General features: G+C 35.5%; 1 protein-coding gene across 2 annotated transcripts in view; it reads right to left on the minus strand.

Moving 5' to 3' along the window:
- LOC101743645 (LIM domain transcription factor LMO4) overlaps nucleotides 1-22,110 on the minus strand; it is a 175,547-nt gene that overhangs the window by 89,971 nt on the left and 63,466 nt on the right. Inside the window, exon 1 of one of the 2 annotated variants that reach the window (XM_004929162.5) lies at nucleotides 18,850-19,176. The exons of the other annotated variant lie outside the window; for it this stretch is intronic. The gene's annotated coding sequence lies outside the window, so the exon portion shown is untranslated. Of the gene's footprint in view, nucleotides 1-18,849; nucleotides 19,177-22,110 lie in introns of those variants that run through there. 2 annotated transcript variants of the gene reach the window in all.

Genomic DNA, 22,110 nt, shown 5'->3' on the forward strand with positions numbered 1-22,110 from the left:
TACGTGCAATTGACGTCTGGCACGACATCCCTCTAGTTTAACTTTTTTGTAAAATCGGTTTTTATTATAGTTTACATTTTCATTATATTGCATATATTCATTGTAGGGACAAATTTATCATTCGCTAAACATGATTTATTTTACGTCAAAATTACGTCGCCAAGAAAAACAAGATTTTGGATTTTACAAGTATAATTGGTGGTTTTACTGCTAAATGGTGAATGGAGAATTATTAATTGTAGAACGTGCTTATAAATTCAAATATACTAATTATTATAAGTGTGCGGGAATAATGAATAATAAGCAAAACACATGCATATTCATACGTTTCTCAATTTAATATAAGAATATAATTTACGTATTAAATAAATAAAAATTATATAACGTTAGATATATTAACATAGTCAACATAATATTAATATGGACATTAATTATGTTTGGTTACATGAGTTAAAACAAAAAAAAACATACAAATTATTGTTTACATACAGGGATACGAAAGCGGAAGTAAATCTGTCATCTGTGGGGCGTAAACAATGCTCGGGACGTAGGTGCATGGTAATGAGAGTTATGGTAATTCATCGGCGGGGATGGAACGGTAATGATAAGATAACGCTTTTGTTGAGCTCGACCCGGAGATACGGCTCATGGACCGCGCTCACAGAAAACCGACCAAATCATTTTTTTTATGTGAAAAATTACAAAACACAAAACAAGACTTTACACTTAAAGCATTTCATTCGAAGGCGAGTGCCACGGGGTCAACGACCGGGGGGTACTGCTGTTATGAAAGTTGGAAACTTTCAATGAGCGGTTACAATCTGGTTTTCAATGGCACACTTAATGTAAAATCGTAATATTTCAACGCTTTTCGATGCGTCTAATGTTATTAAAAGGTTTGATGGATCTCGAGTAGCGTAATCTTTTGTGTTTTGTAGCTAAATGATAGCTGTCAGCGCACTTCGACAATAGAGGAGATTGGAGTAAATTGACGGATAAAAATAAATTTATCCTCGTATGTGTAGTTAACGAGGCACGCAGCGGGACACCCCGGCCCCATCTGTTTCCCCTTCAGACTAACTGACGCCAATTCCCATTATTATTATAATCGTGAAAATATAATTCATAGGATTTGTAAGCAAGTAAATAAATTTAATGTGAGACAAGTAGCTTATAATTTTAATTGGGATTGGATTGCTATGCTTTGTGAAGTAATTGAAATCTGCTCGGTGGTCGTGTTGTAAAGCTTTATGTAGCCAGAACTAATTAAATAGGATAGAAACAGATCAGGGACGCAGTCTAATGCGTTGGTCTGACGAGGTTCAGCACCATCCTCAACCATTCCACCCGATGCTATCAGAGACGCCAAAGACACGATAAGATGACTCAACACCGTGAGTACGAAACTCACGGTTTTGTTTACTGGTGGTAGGTCCTCTTACTCGTAAGGGTAGTAAGTAGGTAAGGGGTAGGCACCCTGCCTATTTCTGCCGTGAAGCAGTAATGCGTTTCGGTTTGAAGGGTGGGGTAGCCGTTGTAACTATACTTGAGATCTTAGAGCTTATATCTCAAGGTGGTTAGCACATTTACGTTGTGGATGTCTATGGACTCCAGTGATTACTTAACACCAGATGGGCTGTGAGCTCGTCCCATCTAAGCAATAAAAAAATCATGGATCACGACCCTCAAACATGAGAAGCACTACTGAAGGAAGAGAATGTAGCTAGAACATAAATATTCGAAGAAAAACTTTCTAGTAACTAGATCAAAGAATTTGATGTTTAACGGGTTTGTTATCTTCTAATATGCTAAGTGGTCAAAAATATCACAGTTTGATTATTCTTATTTTATGTTTTGAGATATGAGGTTGAAGTCTCTATTGTATTGTAATAGCGACTGTCCTATCGATACCAATGTATCTTTCACGGTAGTAATAAGCAGAACGATAGAACCTAACCCACGCGCTCCAAAACGTCTCCCAACAGTAAATAATATAATAAATACGCAGATTTATAAATTTTACGATACTTCATAGGAGCATTCAATACACGATTTAAGGATTCGTAATCATTACGATTGAGATTCATGTCTCATTTTTGCATTCTTGACATTTATAATTTTTTTTAAATGACTTCACAAAATGAGGAGTTTCTCAACTTTGATGATACTTATTTTATTCTAAAGCTGGTGTTTCTCATGTGCGTCCATTTAACTTTTATCAAGTTCTAACCAGTTTTTGAGTTATCCTTAATGCATATTTAATTTAATTTGACTAAATCAATGTAATCTCATTTTATTCTGTTGAGGTTAGTTTCCTTTTTTGTTAGAGTTTCGTATTATTATAACATAGAATAAATGTGTCGTAATATATTGTTGAACTTGTTTATTTCTATAGAATTTAATATTCGATTCATGAGAATTCGATCACATATTGCGTAGCGCGTGCTGGTTACCACGTAATACAACAAAATGCGCGAATATGGAAAATTCAATGTCATTCGCGTACCATGAATTATTACTTTGAAAAGAATATCTTCATGGTTATCTCTTTAATTAGTTCAGAAAAGACATGGTCTTGAAATATGTTTGACGCAATTCCGTTTAAGGCAGTAGTAAGTAAAATTGGCGTAAAAATTACAGTTTTTGGCGTATGTATTATCATCCTTTTAGTGTTACCACTAATAATATTTGAACAAAATGTTTGTCGAGGTTGCTTTGTAAGTGTATATCTAAAATATTACAGGTAGATTTTTGTTTACATTAACGTTCGTTTACAGAGAATGAGTTATAAGTATTGCGAGAGGCGGATGTGATAGAGAGGTTTTTCAAAATAACATTACCGTTTATTACCCTGAACCGTAAAAATCGAAATCGACGTTTTCCTATTCTCCTGGCTACCCTCCGCCGTATCTGGAGCGATGTAAAAGTTTATTCAAAAATAGCTCCTTAATAAATGTTGCTAATGAAGACAGCCACGCCGGCTGCTTAACGGATAGGCCTCCTTGAAGACCACGGTTGAAAAAAAGGACATGTTATAGTGTTCCGGAAACACAGTAGAAGGCAATTCATTCCAGGAGGATCCGCGTGGAAGAAAATCGAAAAAAAAACGATCGTAATTGTAAAGGGTTCCTAATTTTTTAATAATAACATTTGAAATAAAAAAAATGAAGGGAATTATAATGGCACATAAATATAGTTAATGTCATTTTTCAAAGAGGCAAAACGTAATCCGCGGCTCCGCATATAGATCACATACTTTAACAGTGTTCTTTTGCACTGATAACGATTTATCAATTGAATTTGCGGACACACCTCACTTTGCGTACATATTATTTTTAGAAACATTACGAAAAAAAAAACTTTTAGTATCTCTCTAGATTTTCTGACTACGGCAAGCAAACGAATCCGTGACATTATAATCGAATCCGTCGATATTAGGCTGCTACTGATATATAAATCACAATGAAAGTACCGCCTTCACGCAAAGCAGAATGCATTATTGCTTCGCATTAGGAATAGGAACAGTAGTATCCTTGCGAGCTTTAGAAGTACCGCCCTAATTACTTAAGACAGAAATGAGTAGACTAGTAATTAAGAATTTAGGTGGAAAAATTGATGTAGACATTGTTGCTAAGGATTGGCGGTATTGAGGTTAGATATACTACTGGAGCTAACCAGCACGGTTTACTTAATAGCCAAGCATGCCATAATCGTAAAGATCCTCTGAACTATGGACCACTAACTTAAGGTCCAATTGTAGTCAAAACAGGTACTTTCATTTTCCGATTTTAAAAAACATAAATATTTGTTTTATATTTAATCTAGTAAAGGATAATTTAGCGAGCGTAATTACCGCCTCCCCTGTAGTCAAGCTAATATGTATTTTATTACAATGTGCCTTATTTAATAAACTATGAAGTGTAGCAAAGGTTTTTGGATCAGCCTCGTTAAAACTTCATGTCTCGCGGTACTTTAACGAGTTCATGCTTCTTTTGTGATTTTAGACGCACTCTCACATTTAATTTACACGTGTCGGATATTTGGAAGTTGTACCGTAAGTTCGCATGGCTAAAATAATTTTGGGCGTTGGCTGACTTTTTTCCTCATCACTCAACTAATGACATATTTATTAGTCGAACAAAACTAAAATATATTTAGAATAAAGGAAATTATGAGCGTTTTGATTTAATCATGAAACGGAGTACATTATATTGAATAAATACGTCACCATACAAACAGCATACATACACGAAAATTATATTTGCGGGACAGGACCATCCGTCCATCCCCGTCACAAGCTGAGCGTTTATCATTGAGAAATTCATGCGCCGATTAAAAGTATTTTTTAGTACACGTTACTTTTATCTTTTTTTTTTTATTTTTTTTTTATTGCTTAGGTGGGTGGACGAGCTCACAGCCCACCGGGTGTTAAGTGGTTACTGGAGCCCATAGACATCCACAACGTAAATGCGCCACCCACCTTGAGATACAAGTTCTAAGGTCTCAAGTATAGTTACAACGGCTGCCCCACCCTTCAAACCGAAACGCATTACTGCTTCACGGCAGAAATAGGCAGGGCGGTGGTACCCACCCGCGCGGACTCACAAGAGGTCCTACCACCGATATATTTTATATACTAATATAAAATAATAATTATTATACATAGCTTAAAAGCTGGAAAGTAACTGGATTCGGGCGAGCCTTGGGGGAGGCCTATGTCCTATGCCCAGCAGTGGATATATGTGGGTTGATAGTTAGAGAGCCTAAAAATTCAATAGCAGAATTCAAGAATATTTTATCAAACTCGGAGTACGGATACATCTTCATCGCCAAAACTGTTATTCGTCATTGTACCATTTTCCATCATTGAACTACAAAAGCAGCTTAATTAAGTCGAGTTTAGGGAAACGATGACTGTATATCATTTGATCGTCTGGATAAGAGGGTTATTGTGTCGCCCCGCTTTTTCTAAGAAGCGTTCCGACGCTGTCTTCGAATACTTACGGATTGATACTAAATTGTAGTTCGTGAACACCTTCATCGATGACATCGTCATCGTTGTTGTTTTATTGTTAACAAGTTTAATATTAATGATCAAATGTTTTCACCGATGTAACGGGTTTACTTATCTACCGTTCAAGGCCGGAGATCACTTAATAATGGCTTCGAATCATCACGGCTTAGCTCACAAACTTAAATGTGTTATCATAGTATGTTTAGTGATTTAATAGGCACTGTCATTCAAAACCACTTATCATAATGTATGCTGATTGTCTGCAACCGTTCGATTGAGCCATAAAATGTAAATTTGTTTAGAAATGTATATTTTGTTGGACATAGAATAGGCCGATATAATAAATTGTTGTTGATTTACAACTTAATTTATTGATTTAACATATTATGTTAGTTGTTGTATGTTGTTAAACCCAACGATTTACATTAATTTGGTAACAGACTTCTGTTCTTTCTTGTTTTAAATGTATGTTTACAAGTTTGTGCCAATGGCAATGAAATATCTGCGTATTTAATGGCGGTATGCAGTAAATAGGCAGATATTTTAGGGACATGTCTACCTATTATAAGACTATACCGATCGGATTTATTGGATTTTCTTTAGTATCTGGTAATGGATTGTTGGTAATATCTGTAATATTGTATGGCATATAAATATTATATTACTATAATAATATAGATGCGAGTTCGACATCTCAAAATGCACGACCCCATTAATTTTGTGGTATTTAAGGTTAATACCTAATTAAATAAACAAATATAATAAATATGCCTAGAACCTTTTTGTAAATTAATAAAACATTGTCATATGCACTTTTGTAATTGACAAAATTTATGATATTTACATAATTCACAAGCTAAACGTGGGCTGAATTCACTGAATTTATTACTATTTATTTATTCGTATCTGCAGTTCACAAAGTTAATTTATGACATTACTTTAAATAACTTAAATTTCATATCATAGATTTAGGCGGGACCTTAAGTGTGTTAGAATAAACTTACGAAGTATTTATGTATGATTCTACTTTGACTGTGCACAATAACTAGCTAGACAGTATAAGTAAGCCGACTTGATGACAAAAAATATCTCCGAGAAATCACATTTAAAAAATAACATTGTTTTATTTCGTTCCGTAAACGCTGCACGAAGTCAACAGTTTTTCAAAGAGTAAACAATGACAGCCTAACAACCAGTAATGTTCAGTCGATTTTCTGTGACCTAGTGAACTCCAACCCCAAGTAAAAATTGATTGCATCGTAGCGAGCTCATTTGACTGATTGTATACAGATCTAAATTGCGTATTTAACGTATGGGAAGACCCTTCGTGAACCGTTGCCAATTTGGATTGGCGCCCTTCTGTGACCGGAGCTGCCGACATTTTTTATATATTTTGGGCTATTATGAAGAAGTATTTGAAATTGGAATTCCATTGCAGAATTATTTTTATTTAAGCGCCAATTTAATTTTCGAACGAAGTTTCGAATATTGTTGTTCATTTATTCCATACTATGTTTTAGTATCAGAATATTCGATAATTTTAAACTAGTAGGTACAAGAATTCACGAATTACTCGCAACACTGTTACGAAAATTGATTTTAAACATAAGTGGGACACTGTTGCAAAACCGAGGATCCGTCAAGGGCCGTTTGCGTTATTATCACAGTGCAAATAGCGAACCCTGCACAGATTAGATAAACTGCAGAAAATGTACCAACGACGTGGGAAGCGAACCCATAGTGACGTAATCGTTTTAATTATACACGTCTGTGTGCAAATTATGCGCCATTAATCTCGGATGAAAATAATTTGCGGCATCATTCTTTGTAAATAATATTTTTTCTAACACTTTGAGGTCGTTCAATGTCGACTCTAGTTGTTGTTAATCATTGGTTTTGAAAAATTTCGTAATATTTGTTTGTTAAATATTACGCTCTAGCACTTTTGACGAATTTTGATAAAAAACTTTTTTTTTTATAATAGATTTCAAGTAAAATAGATTAAAACGTACTGCTAGATTGATGATTTAGTCGAGAAATTACACGTGTGCCCAATTTTGTCTGCTTTAGTAACGCTGTCAAAAATATATCAAACGAACGCAAAGTTGTGATGATGTTGATGTGCATAAATCGATGCAAACCATCCGATTCGCAGGAAACTTCGATCGTTCCTCGTTCGGCTATATTTATTGCATAATCTCTTGTTTTAATAATATAATATGACGCATTGGGTTATGTCCGTAGTCTATTTACATACACGCCAGACAAATATGTGTTAGTTGTAGATTATATTATAGTATTTCATGCTTTCGCAAATATTTGACTGTCACAGATTATGAAATTTATTTGCGTACTATATTGAATTTCGTAAGCAATAAATTAAATTTAAATTGTGGTTTAGCGGTAAGCCGTTTCTTTTTTTACATTTGTTGTTCATCTGTGTGTGTTTAATCATTCGGGCACTCTGTGTGTACGTGTGTTTAATATTGACAATTTGAACACACACAGTTTTAAATAGGTACGTAATAAAAATATACGACAGTTTCAAAATGTCGTACTTACAAGGACTGCCATAACAACGTCGAACTATGTGCACTAAATATAAAAAAGAGCATAGGTATAGATTTTTTTAAATTTTTTTTAAATGGAATAATTTATTCACATTATTCAAATTCAAATTCAAATTCAAAATCATTTATTTCAACTTGGATGTCATCAAAAACACACTTGTTGAATGTCAAAATGTAAAAGAAAATGTTAACTCTACCACCGGTTCCAAAAAAGCCACAGTCCTGAGAAGAACCGGCGAAACAAACTCAGCGGGCTTTTTTATGTATTTTCTCAACTATTTTCTTCTTTTTTTTTTTTTAAACATGATAACATATTTACAGTATACAAAAAGACAAGTCAAAAAAATACAATTCAAATAAATAATAATAATAATGAAAAATGAAAAGGCCAGGAGCGAACGCCTCATTCCCACGTAGTGCCATCTAGTAAAAAATCCTTAACTTTATAATAGGCCTTGTTGCACAAACGTTCCTTGACAGTTTTCTTAAATCTATGAACAGGTAGTAGTTGAACGTTTTGTGGGATCTTGTTGAAAAGTTGTACACCCAGCCCCCTGAAAGAGTTGCTTATTTTCTTAATTCGAGCCGCCGGTAACGCAAGCCTATGTTTGTTCCTAGTGTTCACATTATGCAAATCGCAGACTCTGGGGAATTCTACAATGTTTTTACGCACGTACAATAAATTTTCAAAAATGTATTGGGACGCTAAAGTTAGAATTTTGATTTCCTTAAACTTGTCCCTCAAGGATTCCCTCGGGTGCATATTATAAATAGCACGAATAGCCCTCTTCTGCAGGATGAAAATCGTTTCGACATCGGCAGCATTGCCCCACAGCAAAATGCCATAGGACATAACACTATGAAAATAACTGAAATAAACTAGACGTGCCGTATCTTCATCAGTATACGTTCGTATTTTTTTTACCGCAAACGCTGCAGAACTAAGTCTATTCGCTAACTTGCATATGTGAGGACCCCACTGCAGCCTGGAATCAACTGTTATACCAAGAAAAACTGTCGAATCAACAAGCTCCAGTGTCTCTCCACTTACAATGATATTAGTGTCTACTTGTCTAACATTGGGTGTGGTAAATTTTATACATTTTGTTTTTTTGTTATTTAATAACAGATTATTAACACTAAACCAATGTACCACGCGCGAGATAGCATCATTCACATCGTCATAATCTTCCAATTGTCGTTTAATTTTAAACAATAAGGATGTATCATCAGCGAATAATACGACCTCGTGACGGGTTTCAATAAACTTTGGTAAATCATTGATATACACAAGAAATAAGAAGGGACCCAATATGGAACCCTGAGGAACACCCATATTAAGTAAGACACCGGAAGATCTCTTTCCTTTAACGTCTACCTTTTGGATTCTTCCGGATAAATAAGATTTAATAAGTTCTAATGAAACGCCCCTAATACCATAATGGTGTAATTTCCTCAACAATGTATTATGCTCAACACAATCAAAAGCTTTAGATAAATCGCAGAATACCCCAAGGGCATTATGCGATTCCTCCCAAGCCTGAAAAATATTTTTAATAAGATCTACACCTGCATCAATAGTCGAACGACCTCTAGTGAATCCATATTGTTTGTTATGAAGCAGGTTATTGGAATAGAAATGGTTCAAAAGCTGTTCCAAAATAATTTTTTCAAAAATTTTACTCAATGTAGGTAGTACTGAAATGGGTCTAAAGTTAGTGGGGTCAAAAGTACTACCAGATTTAAACAGAGGTATTATTTTACTATATTTCATTAGATCAGGAAACACACCACTATAAATACAGTCATTAAATATTGTAGCAAGGTAAGGTGCGATTATATCAATAATGGATTTTATAACCTTAATTGATATTCCCCATAAATCACCAGTTTTTTTAATATTAATGGTCTTGAAATTATCAATTATGTCCTTTATAGCAATATTTGTGAACTTAAAGTTAACACTGCATTCATCAACATGATCTTGCAGTAATGATTCGGCGACGGTAGGAGATGAAATTAAAGATTTTGTAGTAGATTCCTAATTTATATCACGATTAAGGTATAAATTTGTATTAAAAAGCTGCTAAGGTTTGTCAACGGGTCACGGATTTCGTCATTCATCGGCACAGTAACAGATGGCTCATTGTGTTGAGACGGAGATAAGACATGCCCTCATTTGAATGTGCTTTACCTGCACTATTTTCAAACAACAACAGAGAGATTTATATTGCCCGTGACTGATATTATTGGGAATTCCTTTCCATTCACAAGGGACATTACGTCTTGTATTCGTCGTGACATTTATCACAACGCAGACGGAACATAACAAAATAGACTTGATCGTAACTAGGTTAAAATTTAAATTAATCGCCCGTCTCTAATTCCATTAATCACGCGGAGAAAATACGTAAGTTCGGTGTCATCAAGCATCAATTTGTATTAGGTAAGTATGAATCAGCCGAACAGCGAAACGTAAATACCCATTGTCTTCGGGTTATAAAATTAATAATAACAGTGACGCATTGTAATGAACAAATCAAATTACAACGCCCACTATGCAGCTTACACAATAAAGCCAAATAATATTCAGTTTAAAGAAACAATTAATGTAAGACAATACAACGGGAAGAAGCGGCGCAAAATTGAGGAGTTTCAGACGAGTCATCAATCAGCTATCCTCGTCTTTACTCGTTACACATAATTAATCACTGAATATAATTAAAATTCCCGATGACAAGGCGCGATCGCCGCAGTATTCATCGGGGAGCGAGGCAAAGAAAATTTGCGTTTTAAAAAGACAGTTTTGCACCCCTTCCCGTAGTTCTTTGTTATCAAATCTTGTGTTGTGGTTCTTATATTAGCATCTTCAGAAAAAAAACCACAAAGTTCTCAAGTTTAAAATTCGTGTTGTTTCCGTTTTTAGTTTTATGTTAGGACATATTCTTTTGCTTTTTATATATAAAATTTTAATTACGTAGATTTTCAGATTATATTTTTTTCTTTTAAGTCTACATAGGTAAGCTTGTGGTAACAAGACAAAGCCAACGTTAGGTTTGGTAGTGTCGTCTGCCGAAGAGTAATTACCCAGTGACTCAGCAATTTGCAGGCTTTGTTCGCCCTGCATAGGATCCGCGAACAAACTTGTTTTAATTAATTTCATGTCTACAGCCGATTGTTATCTACTAAGTTGCTGTTGGCGTTACAGACGCTCCGATAATGAAGCAACAAATTGTTGTACAAATTTTGAAATTGATAATTTTGTTTGTCCTGCAAGTAGCTCGGTGTATGCGTTTGCTTGAAGTTGTTAAGCGAAGTATTTTAATTTTCTAATTTTCTTTTCATAAAATTTAAATCATGAAAATTGGTTATTAGATATTCACAAAATCTATCGTGATCTACGAAGCTGAATTTTTAGGAAACATTGATTAGTTAACGTTGATGAAATGATAAGGTTGATGTATTGAAATATTGTATTGATAAGGGCTTCTGAGCAACCCCGCTTGGGTCTCGACACATTTTCTTATCACGCTCAAGATTCATATCTAATACGGAATAAGTCGATCAATGTATCATATACCAATAAGTATTACATGTTCCTATTTGTCAGTTATGGTAATATTTTTTAAGATGCTAAACATCAATAATGCATTAAATTAATTAACACTTACTACTCGTGACGTAGAATATATTAGTAGAGCGATATGTGTTCCTTTCACTGATTGGTCGGAACTGAAAAGGACTGGAGTGGACTTTATATGTTTTTTTATCAAGTTAAAAGGTTAAGCAGTTGCATAACATTCCAGTTTTAAAATGTTTTAGCTGTCAAAACTCCAAATTTTCGTAAAGCGTTACAGTTTCTATTTAATTTTAATTTAAACATAACTATACTCTGGGACGTCTTGTGAGCCTACGTAGGTAGTAGTAGTAGTAGGTAGGTAGGTTCACAAGACGTCCCACAACGCCTGTCTAGCACCTGTCTGCAACGCATAATGCGCTACTTTGGCCACGTTGCCCGCAGAGGTGTAGACAACTTGGAACGTCTGATGGTCACTGGAAAAGTAGAAGGAAAGCGTCCTAGAGGCCGGAGCCCCAAACGTTGGTCCGACCAGATCTCCGAGCAAACCAGCGGACCACTTAGCGCTGCACTACACCAGGCAACTGACCGGGTCCGATGGAGACTGGCAGTCGACAAGCTGAAACGGAGTCACGATCCTCAGCAATGAGGGAGCGATGGAGACGAAGAAATACTCTCGGACGTCTTGTGAGCCTACGTGGCATACAAAAAAAACTCAAATATAAAAAAATATATGATTTATGTATGAACCATTACACATCAGCTTATTGTTTGTATACAACACCGATACATACAATTAATGCAGAAATGCTAATGCATTTTGACACATTCCTTTCCGTTTCGGTCGGTACCGAAGGCCGGCGGTTGTTTGGCTCGTCGTTTCCTTGGCAACCGGTGAAATATGGACGCCGTCTCAACTAAGCTATCGCTGTTACTGGCTAAGGATAGCTATTAATATTTACTCGTTGTGTGGGTAATCGCAGTGTTTTATCGCTAACCCGCTTTCGCTGTTAGAAATGGACTTGTGTTGGATTCGGTTAAATAATTTGAAACTTTATTATTTGATTTAATTAATATTGAAAGCGTCGGAAAATTTTTACGTAGTCTGTTTAAAAACTTGGGTTAATTATCGAACTGAGAATGTTATTGACTGTTTGTAATTTTACATTTTGAATATTACGCAAGAATAGTAACTTAGGCTCTTTTAATAATGGTAGCATGAGACGAAGAGTTTGACGTGAAAACTAGCCCATAGAGACAATCCACTGAGTTTCTCGCCGGGTCTTCTCAGTGGGTCGCGATTCCGATTCGGTAGTAAATTCAGCAAAGCACTGCTCTTGCTAGGGCTAGTGTTAGCAAATCTCTTAGGTTGAGCCCGTGAGCTCACCTACCGGTCCGCGTGAACTTGGAATAGCCCCTTAGGCTACCGACGATTAGGTAGGGGAAAAAAAGGTGGCACGATATATTATACTAGAGTGTGTGTTATAATTGACTGGTATTTATGGACGGATGCTTCTTCCTAAGCACCACGATTTTTTTCTTCCAGGACCCACTTATGTGATACTATTTCCCGGACTAATTAATTATATAATTACAATCATTTTTTAGTTTTCCTTCTATTGTTTTGATGTCGCTGATGACAGGGTGAACACTTTTGGCCGAGTTTCTCTTATGCTCCGATATATCGAACTCATCCTAAACTCCTCTCTCGATAGCAGCGAAATAAACAAATATAATTCTAAAAAAATTTATAATTATATACAGATATTTCGATGATAATCGATCGTAAAATAAAATAAGAAAAATCTGACCCTCAAAACAATAATTAGAAGCAATTACAACAGCAAATTCCTTCTACAATCAAATATGATGACTGGCACAACTTGAGTGGCCGCACGCGGAGAGAAATTAAGGACATCTCCGTTCTCTTTCTATACACATAAGAATCAATGTATCCGTCCCTGTTCCACAAACGCACAACCTTACAATCATTGACATCCAAAACTGTCATTAAGATAACGGGATGAATAATTGACTGTGCATCGTGGATCTTTTTGAAGTAATTAAAATAAAACGTGTTACGAAAGAATGTGCAGGGACTTCATTTTGTATGACCGTTTAAATTTTGTCTTTTAATGGATGGCGATTTAAGTTGATGCTCAATAAAACGGAAAATAACTGCTGTATTGCGTTATAAGTGTTATTTTAATCGAGCTGAAGCTTTATTATGTGGACAGAAAAAGCTCTGTAAATAACGGTCTAAAACTGCAGATTTTCTTCAGAAATTTGATAATTACTTAAGACCATTATTAGCATTTGTAGGATACCGGAGAATATATGAGATAATTCTAGTAATATTTTTTATTTATAATTGTACTAGATGGATGAAAGAGCTCACAGTGCTTTTTTTTTATTGCTTAGATGGGTGGACGAGCTCACAGCCCACCTGGTGTTAAGTGGCTACTGGAGCCCATGGACATCTACCACGTAAATGCGCCACCCACCTTGAGATATAAGTTCTAAGGTCTCAGTATAGTTACAACGGCTGCCCCACGCTTCAAACCGAAACGCATTACTGCTTCACGGCAGAAATAGGCATGGCGGTGGTACCTACCCGCGCGGACTCACAAGAGGTCCTACCACCAGTAATAATACCAATCTCGAACGTTGAACTCAAACGCATATTTGCTTCGCAGCGGAAGTGGTAGTAGGATGGTAACTACCACCCGTGCGGGCTCACAATACCAGTAGATAGATGTTTAAAATATAACATATCCAATCTACTAATGTAATTGATACCTTGTTTGTCTTCAATGTTTTGAAGTGGGCAAGGTCACTGATTTAGTTGTGTCTAAGGACTTAGGCAAAGCGCTAAGCTATTATCTTATTAAAAAACTATATCATGACCCTAATGTGTGTTTAGATGTACTGACACAGATAATAAAGCGTACCTGATTGTTTCAAAGTTCTTTAAACACCATTATTATCCTCGTCCGGAGACCCTCTTACCAACAATCCAAATAAACTGCGGTTGACTTTGTTTATTTTTGTATGGGAGAATAGCTTCTTCCTAGAACGTGGGCAACATCGGTAATCGCTGTGTAAATATCGTTAGAAATTTCTAATAACGACTCGAGTGGGTATCAAACTAGTTTCAAAGAAATGTTAAGTCTGCATTTGATTATGTACAAGTTTTATTACGAGTCACGTTGTAACGTTATAACAATCATCGTGTAAGGTTAAGAATAGAAAAAAAAAAAAAAAAAAAAAATTCGTTAAAATATTTTACAGTTCTGCACATTTATCAATATGTTTTTAATAAGAAAGTCGTACCTATCGTTTGCTAAGGGTGTTTCGTAAGTGCGAATTAGGTGTTTCACAGTGTTTTGATGACACTATCACAACATTCTCCAATTTTATTTAAAAAAAAAACATATTAATTCATACCGATGGTTCAACAATGGGTGATTAAGTTAAGTACGATACATTTTTTTTGTACGCAAGTATAATAATTTCACGTAAATAATTGTATGCAGAATATAGAGGTTCGTTTCCGCCAAACGGATAAGGCGGCTATAACCAGTAATCGAAACCGGTTTCGTCAATGTGGACTCAAGGCACGGCTAGAGGGCTGCGCGATATAAAAGCAGGTGTCCCACCGCGGGCCTGCAATGAGAATTCCACTCCAAGAATTAAACACTCCATCTCATTGTTAAAAAAATGCGAAACTATGCACCGATATCCGACTAGGCCTAATATAAGAAGAGCTGTCGAACTTTAGCCGGTTTTGGGGAAGCTATGATTCAGTCATCAAGACGCTGTACGAGAATTTGAAGAGGACCGCGGTGCCGTGTTTATAACGCGTGTTTAATAATTTAGAGGCGGGTGGGTCCCTAGCCGGTCTGTTTCCTGAATAATGAATGCAACAATAATACGGCTCGAGTTCAACAAAATTCAATACACGACGAACATCACATAAAGCGTTATACTATATTCAGATTCTAAATTCAAGGCAAAAACTTTCGTCGCTGAAATTGAGATTTTATTCATGCTAGAAGATGACCGAGCTTTGCGCGTTTTTTTTTTATAACGCCATCTTGTTGTGTCTCTAAAGCGGTTAGTTGCCCTCAATTAAGAAAAATAGTATTATTATTCGCCAATAGATGTCGGGAAGAGTCATAAAGTTGAATATCGATAAATTTGATTATAAAAAACACGAATAATACAACATTTTCTTAAAAAGAAATCGTAGCTAGATCGATTTATCGCCCCCGAAATGCCCTGTATACTAAATTTTATGAAAATCGTTGGAGCCGTTTCCGAGATTCAGATTATATATATACAGTCAAAACCGTTTACTGCGACATCGTTTAGAACAACATGCCGGTTATAATAACCTAGAACAAAGGTCCCGGCTGAATGCCATATGACCGCCTTATTAAAAATATTGCTTTCTACGACATTGGTAATAACGACATACCTCATAAAACGACCACATTTAACTAATATTTCGGAGAATTAAATCTGTTAGAACGACCGGCTAAGCTGTATTGTAAACAATTTGAATAGGTATCTACATTTGTCTTCAATGGCTATTAAAATCAGGAAAGAAAACAATAGGATTTAGTTTAGTCTAGGGTCTTTTCTAATTCTTAGAAACAAAACACGTGCATGCGGTAGAGTCAAAGCCCGCTTCTTCATATCTCTTCAGCTAGTTTATTACTTATCTATACACAAGACGCACCAAAACTTTGTGGAGCTATTCGTGAAACTTTCAAAATGTCGCACAGAAAAAGAAAACAAATTAATATTGAAGAAAAATCGCGTATTATGTAAATATATTTTTCCAATAATTCCCTATCGATTTGTTTGTACTTGCACGATACACATTAAACATCACCGGTTGTTACGACTATCGGTTTTTACGACTGAATATGAGCAGTCCCTTCGATGTCGTTATAACAGATTTTGACTGTATTTATATACAAGAATTGTTCGTTTAAAGGTAGAAGAATACCCTTGTTGCATGTATTAAACTTATTTGTGGCGTTTGAATATCGTCTAGTCTAAAAGATTTCTCTCTTCTAAAGGATCCATGGGAACGTACACCTGTCGCACTCGTCGAGGAATAATATGATTCTTAACAAATAATCTTCTAGCTATATGCTTTTGGTATGATTGTGTACTAAAAATAATTGAATTTATAAAACTCTGTAAAGTTAAAACTGTTCAAAATGTTGTAGTTCTAACCGGTTATACACACTCACTTTATTTGCATAGTAAGCGAGTGGTCTGCTTACCTTAATGTGAGTTACTAATGAGTACATCAGCAGTCAGCGAAGTGGAAAGAGTTGTATAGTTTTAACTTTAATTGATAATTAGCTGTACTGTTTATAACGAGCAAATTAAACGTTTTGCTTCAACATTCTGCATTATCTGTCTTTGTTACTAAAGTATGTAACACTATACCATTATATACTATACTATGTACTAAACTAATTAACTAAACTAAACTAACGTGATGTACTAAAAAGCTTGAAAATTATTTTAGGACACTTAAAAAATGAATTTTCTTTTAAGTAACGTAACAGTATGTTTGGTAAAACCGAATGAGGGTGCAGGGGAATGCATTTAATTCGTTAATAAATCAGACCGAGGGTGGTACGGGTTCATTAGACTGATCGCCCCAGGGCTTCCGGGGAGCTGCCCACTGCCTCCATCCTTCTGTTACTCAACAGATTTCATTTGTTGAGCGCACTATGCGCTGGACAGATCTGTAATTGAATTAGTAACACGATATGAAGTATAATTTTCAATGTTTTTTTTTTTGTACAAAACATTTGCTTTTATTTACATATATTATTCATTACACTAAATGTGAGTATATATATTTAAACGTATTTTCATAACGTTAAAAATCCATTTAAATTTACAGTGGAAGTTGTTCAAGGTCTTTTACTAAAGTCGCGCTTTAATCTAAATGGAAATCTTACTCAAAATAAGTAATTAATTGGCTTTCATAACTCGGGATTATCGCTAGCATAAATTAAGGTAGATTCGCGCAGCTCCTCGTCCACGCACGTAGAGAAACTTTTAATTGCATTGAGCTCTATCACTGTCGTCAGCCGGGAGTTATGAACACCCACAGAGATTTGCAGTCTTCTTTATTGAACCAGGAAACCAGTTTTAATACTTTAATCGACACCGCAACCGTTGAAAATTAAAAAGCTTTTCGATTAGTTCGTCTACACATTTTTGCTGCGTCTTTTGATTTAATTATTAAGGAAATGTTTAAATGAAACCCGGCGTACGACGACCCAAGACCGAGATGAATGATGAATTTTGAAATTAAAAATTGTCACCGTGTTTCCGGTGTCTGGCCTTCATAACACAATACAATGAAGGCCAGGACCGGACGAGAGGACTCATTAATTTAGATGATTGTACAATTATCTAAATATAAGCGGAGCGAGACGCCCACGCGGGGGAAGGGGGTACTCCAACCCGAAAAGTAGGGAGGGGTGCGGGCACTCGTTTTTAATTAAACCGACGATGAAATGAAGTGGTCCGTATAATATTGCTTAGACATGTTTTAAATTAATTTCAACCCGTCTTATTACGAATGATTTGATGAAATAATTTGATAACATCATAAGTTCTCAAGGGCAGGAATCATCTTCGTTCAGTTATCTTTTTAATTCGTCACAGTAATTTAACACGTGGATGTTGGTTCCCTTGATCTAAATTAAAATCACGAGAGTAATTACATCATCCACGTGCTTTTTGTAGTTTATTAAAGTTTTAATGTTGAGCACGCCAATCGAATAAGAATGGCGAAAGCATCTAGGACATCATTTCTGTGAGTCTGCGAAAGTTTTTAATAACATTTATTCAGGCAGAGCCATAACAATGACGTGGTACCGCCATCGCTCGTACGCAAGGGTTCTGCGCCTCTCCTGTCTATTTGTATTTCGTTAAAGCTTTAATTAAAATTAGGTTTATTTTAAACAAAATTTATATTTAAAGTAAATAAATCGTTGATGGTTTAATTATCTCTTACCTAATTGAGTTTCACGTGTTGGTAAAAGAATTGATGTCCGATTCGTGAAATTATTTTGTTTTAATCATTATAATAGCGGTTTAATGTCTCTATTCTCAGAAATTTCCTAATTTTATTATTCTAATTTAATGATTGTATCTTTGCACTCATTATATTACGTGACTGTCTGCATACTTGGATAAAAGCCAATTGTAAACATTTTTGAGGTTCCCAAGATTTTCTCAATTTCTTCATACATTATGTGTATGTAAGAGCTGGGTATTCACGAAGTTGTTCAGTTTCCGCTCCTGTATCCATGTTTCCTTGCTTTCATTTCCTTAATTTTATATTTGATTTTTGTTGAAGCTCTATAGGTACTAACATCTTCAATATACCGAAAGCATGAGCAACGTGCTCTTCTTCTATTGTCACGTGTTCTTTTCTGACAATTATAGTAGCATCCGTGTTCTTAAGCTGTCAGGATTATAAAAAGGAAAGTTTCAAACTTTCATTTATACGTACGACGTGGTAAAACTAAGCCAAAAAGTCTAAATTCTACTTATTCCTTACAAAAAATTATATTACTTTGCAGTCCGGAGTTGGAAGTGTCCATGATTGTATTTTGGTTTTAAATTATGTAAATAGTTACCTAAAGGCTTTGTCCTTTGGGGTCTCTTAGCCGTGCGTCCAGGCCTGGTGCTTCGAAGGGTGCCCCGCCGGTCTCCGAACCGGCACGATGCACCAAACAAAAAACTTAACAATAACAAAAAAAACACAACTTCAAACCGTAAAAAAAACGCACATGGATAGTCTAATAGGTACCAAGTTTCACAGTGTTAGTGGAGGATCACAATAAACTTTCAAACGAAAACTTCGAAACAAAACTGTTTTGACAACTTCGGAAAAAGTAGTTGTTTTTGTGGGGACCGACGACACCTCCCCTTGCAACGTTTCGGTCGCGACTGAAGCACGCGGTCGAGTGCGGGGTGAAGAGGGACGCAGGGGGGCACCGGCCCCTCACCTCCGCGGTATTATTTGATTAATTCGCCTCCCCCTTGTATACACGGTGAGTCGTAACGACGCTGGAGACGTTAAGTTTTTAAATTTCAGTGAGAGGGCCGCAACCTTCACCTACTCCTTAATACTTTAATTGAATTAATTAAGATCGACGGGCGCCAACAAAGATTAGACGTTAATAAGCAAACGCTGAAGGATGCGTCCCGCTCATGGTTAATTACGAGAAGGTGGTTGCGGGTGTTCGTCGGAAAAAATCCCAACTTAATATAATGAATATTACTTACCGAGCGACGTAAGACTCGCTAATTGGAGTGCATTTGCATAGTGGAGTAAAATAAAAGAGTGAGTTATTTCGACGATGTCACTTGAAAGTGAGTGCTGCGGAGTGCTGATGGATGGTCCTAGCGAATGTTAAGTAAAAATGCGTGCAATTTTTTTTATGGCTTAGATAGTTGGATGAGTCACGGACCACCTGATGTTAAGTGGTTACCTGAGTCCATCGACATCTACAACGTCAATGCCGCCATCCACTTTGAGACATGAGTTTTAAAGTCTCACTTTTAACGGTACGGTGGCTGCCCCACCCTTCAAACCGAAACGCATTACTGCCTCACGGCAGAAAATGGGCAGGGTAGTGGTGCCTACCCCTGCCGACTCGCAAGACGTCCTACCACCAGTAATTACGGAAATTATAATTTTGCAAGTTTAATTTTTATTACACGATGCAATGCAACAAATATCATCTGTATTTTGATTTTTGCAATTCATGAGTTTTATGCATCTTTTTAAATAAACACGTGAGGTAAATAAAGTCGATTCGATTGTTTTATTATGAATTCAATGAATAAGTATTGAAACCATAATAAATATAATTTACACATAAAGATGTTTTGTCAACGCTAAGTAACTGTACAACTCTTCAAAACTAACCCACACTTTAAATGAATTTAAAAACGAAAATTGTTGATAACAAAATTTAAGCCAATGTGATTATAATGTAACGACTTTGAGTGCAGTTTTGTTTTATAACGATATTTAACTGAGGGAACTCCCATTCCGCTGAAAAAAACGAACTCTTGATTAATAAGAAGAACCAATTGTCTTGAAAGCTATTACACAAACCGCGTCATCGTACAAGAAAGAGGCCGGCCCAATTTCAGCTTAATTCAATAACTCTACGGACATCGTTATCAACTTAATTGGGCTTAGATCGATCGATCACGTTGCGCTCATGCAGGTCGCCCTAGCCTGTGTGCGCTTGTTGAAATTGATATAAAATTTATAGACCGGTGTGTTTTTTTTTCAAAAATCTTAGTCAAAAAAAAATTTCTCGTCGATTGTATTACACAAAATAGCGGCTACTAAGTTCTCTTTTTTTTAAGGGATGTTATGACCTGGTAACTGAGACCTTTAAGTCATGTCTTATTTTAATGTATATTCATATTTTTATGACAAATTATATTATGGAGTGAAATGAAATGAAGATGATTAACTTGAGACATTAATCAACTGGGATGAAATTAAATGAAATGATATGGGATGAAATATAATTTCAGTAAAATGGTGGTCATTTACTAAGATTTTTTCAGTGGACTTTTTGGAGGATCCCGAGAAGTTACGTCCAGCGGCTTTGTTTAATTTTCCCACATTTGTGCACTTTCATAGATATTAAACAGTTAATAAACCACCATTATTACACATTTAAACCCGAAGAAACACTAAATAGACAAAATAAAACAAATCACACAACTTCACTCCTCGCGTTCCCGCCAAAAATTCAACTAAGCTATCGATTTTTTAAGGTGTTGCCAGTGAATTGGTATCAAGAAATAGGTTTAATTATGTAACTAAAATTTTTTGGAGCGAACATAAAGGCCCATTCCACAATTATTTTAAAAGTGCTTTCACGACAGTGAGATGCTGCCTTTAAAAGAGTACAATCGCTCAGAAAATGAATCTTTGTTTAAATTTAATGGGCCCTATTAATCATGAGCACTATGTCTAGATGGAAATGATGTGGTAATCTATGACTCAGATTAGACAGATATCGAGGTATTTTTTTATAACTAAGCAAATGCACCGTTACACAACATAGTCTAATAAAGTTATTGGAATATGTGCTTTATCTCATTGAGGTAAAGTTCTTCATGTAAATTATAAGTATGACAGGTGAACGTGTTACTAATTCTAGTTCTTAATTAGCGCAGTGCACCTTTTAGACTGTCAGAAAGTTACAGTTTAATAAAGGTTATCGCTTCTTACGCTAATTTTTATTAGGTTTCGTAACAAATATAATGTAATTTTGATTGTAATTCTGACTATTATCATTATTAAAAATAATTTAATCTTTAACTATGTAGTTTAGTTACAAAACAAAAAAGATACACACAAAAAAGCTGGATCGATTCAATGCCTTCCGGCTTGAAGGGCTGGGCAATCGTTATGCAAATGCAATTCAATTAGGTTTAAATATTATTTATTTCTCGTAATAACATAATGTTCACATTAAATTAAATATAAGGAAATGGTAATCCACATTGGTTTGTCAATAAAATGTGTGCCAAACCAAAATCGGCGTTTTGTTATCTGTACATAAGAAACATTTTGGTTTGGTTTTAAACATGTTTATGTTGTTGCATTATTTAAAGTCGTTTGGTAACTGGTACAGCTGTGCTCTCTCAAACAATATCGTTTTCTTTCCATAGTTGGTTCAGGACATTAACGACTTTGATTTTATGCTTAGGTTTTAGGTTATGTTTCTTATTTGTTGGTTTAGTTGTTAATTATATTGTATTGAATTTTTCATTGAAATTTTAATTAGAAGCTACAGCATCTGAAAAGAGTTATATTAAAGAGTTCTTTCTTTCGATTTTTTTTAATTTTCTTTCGGCTT

The sequence above is a fragment of the Bombyx mori genome, chromosome 4, assembly GCF_030269925.1.
Source record: "Bombyx mori chromosome 4, ASM3026992v2".
In the NCBI taxonomy this organism is placed as follows: Eukaryota; Metazoa; Arthropoda; class Insecta; order Lepidoptera; family Bombycidae; genus Bombyx; species Bombyx mori.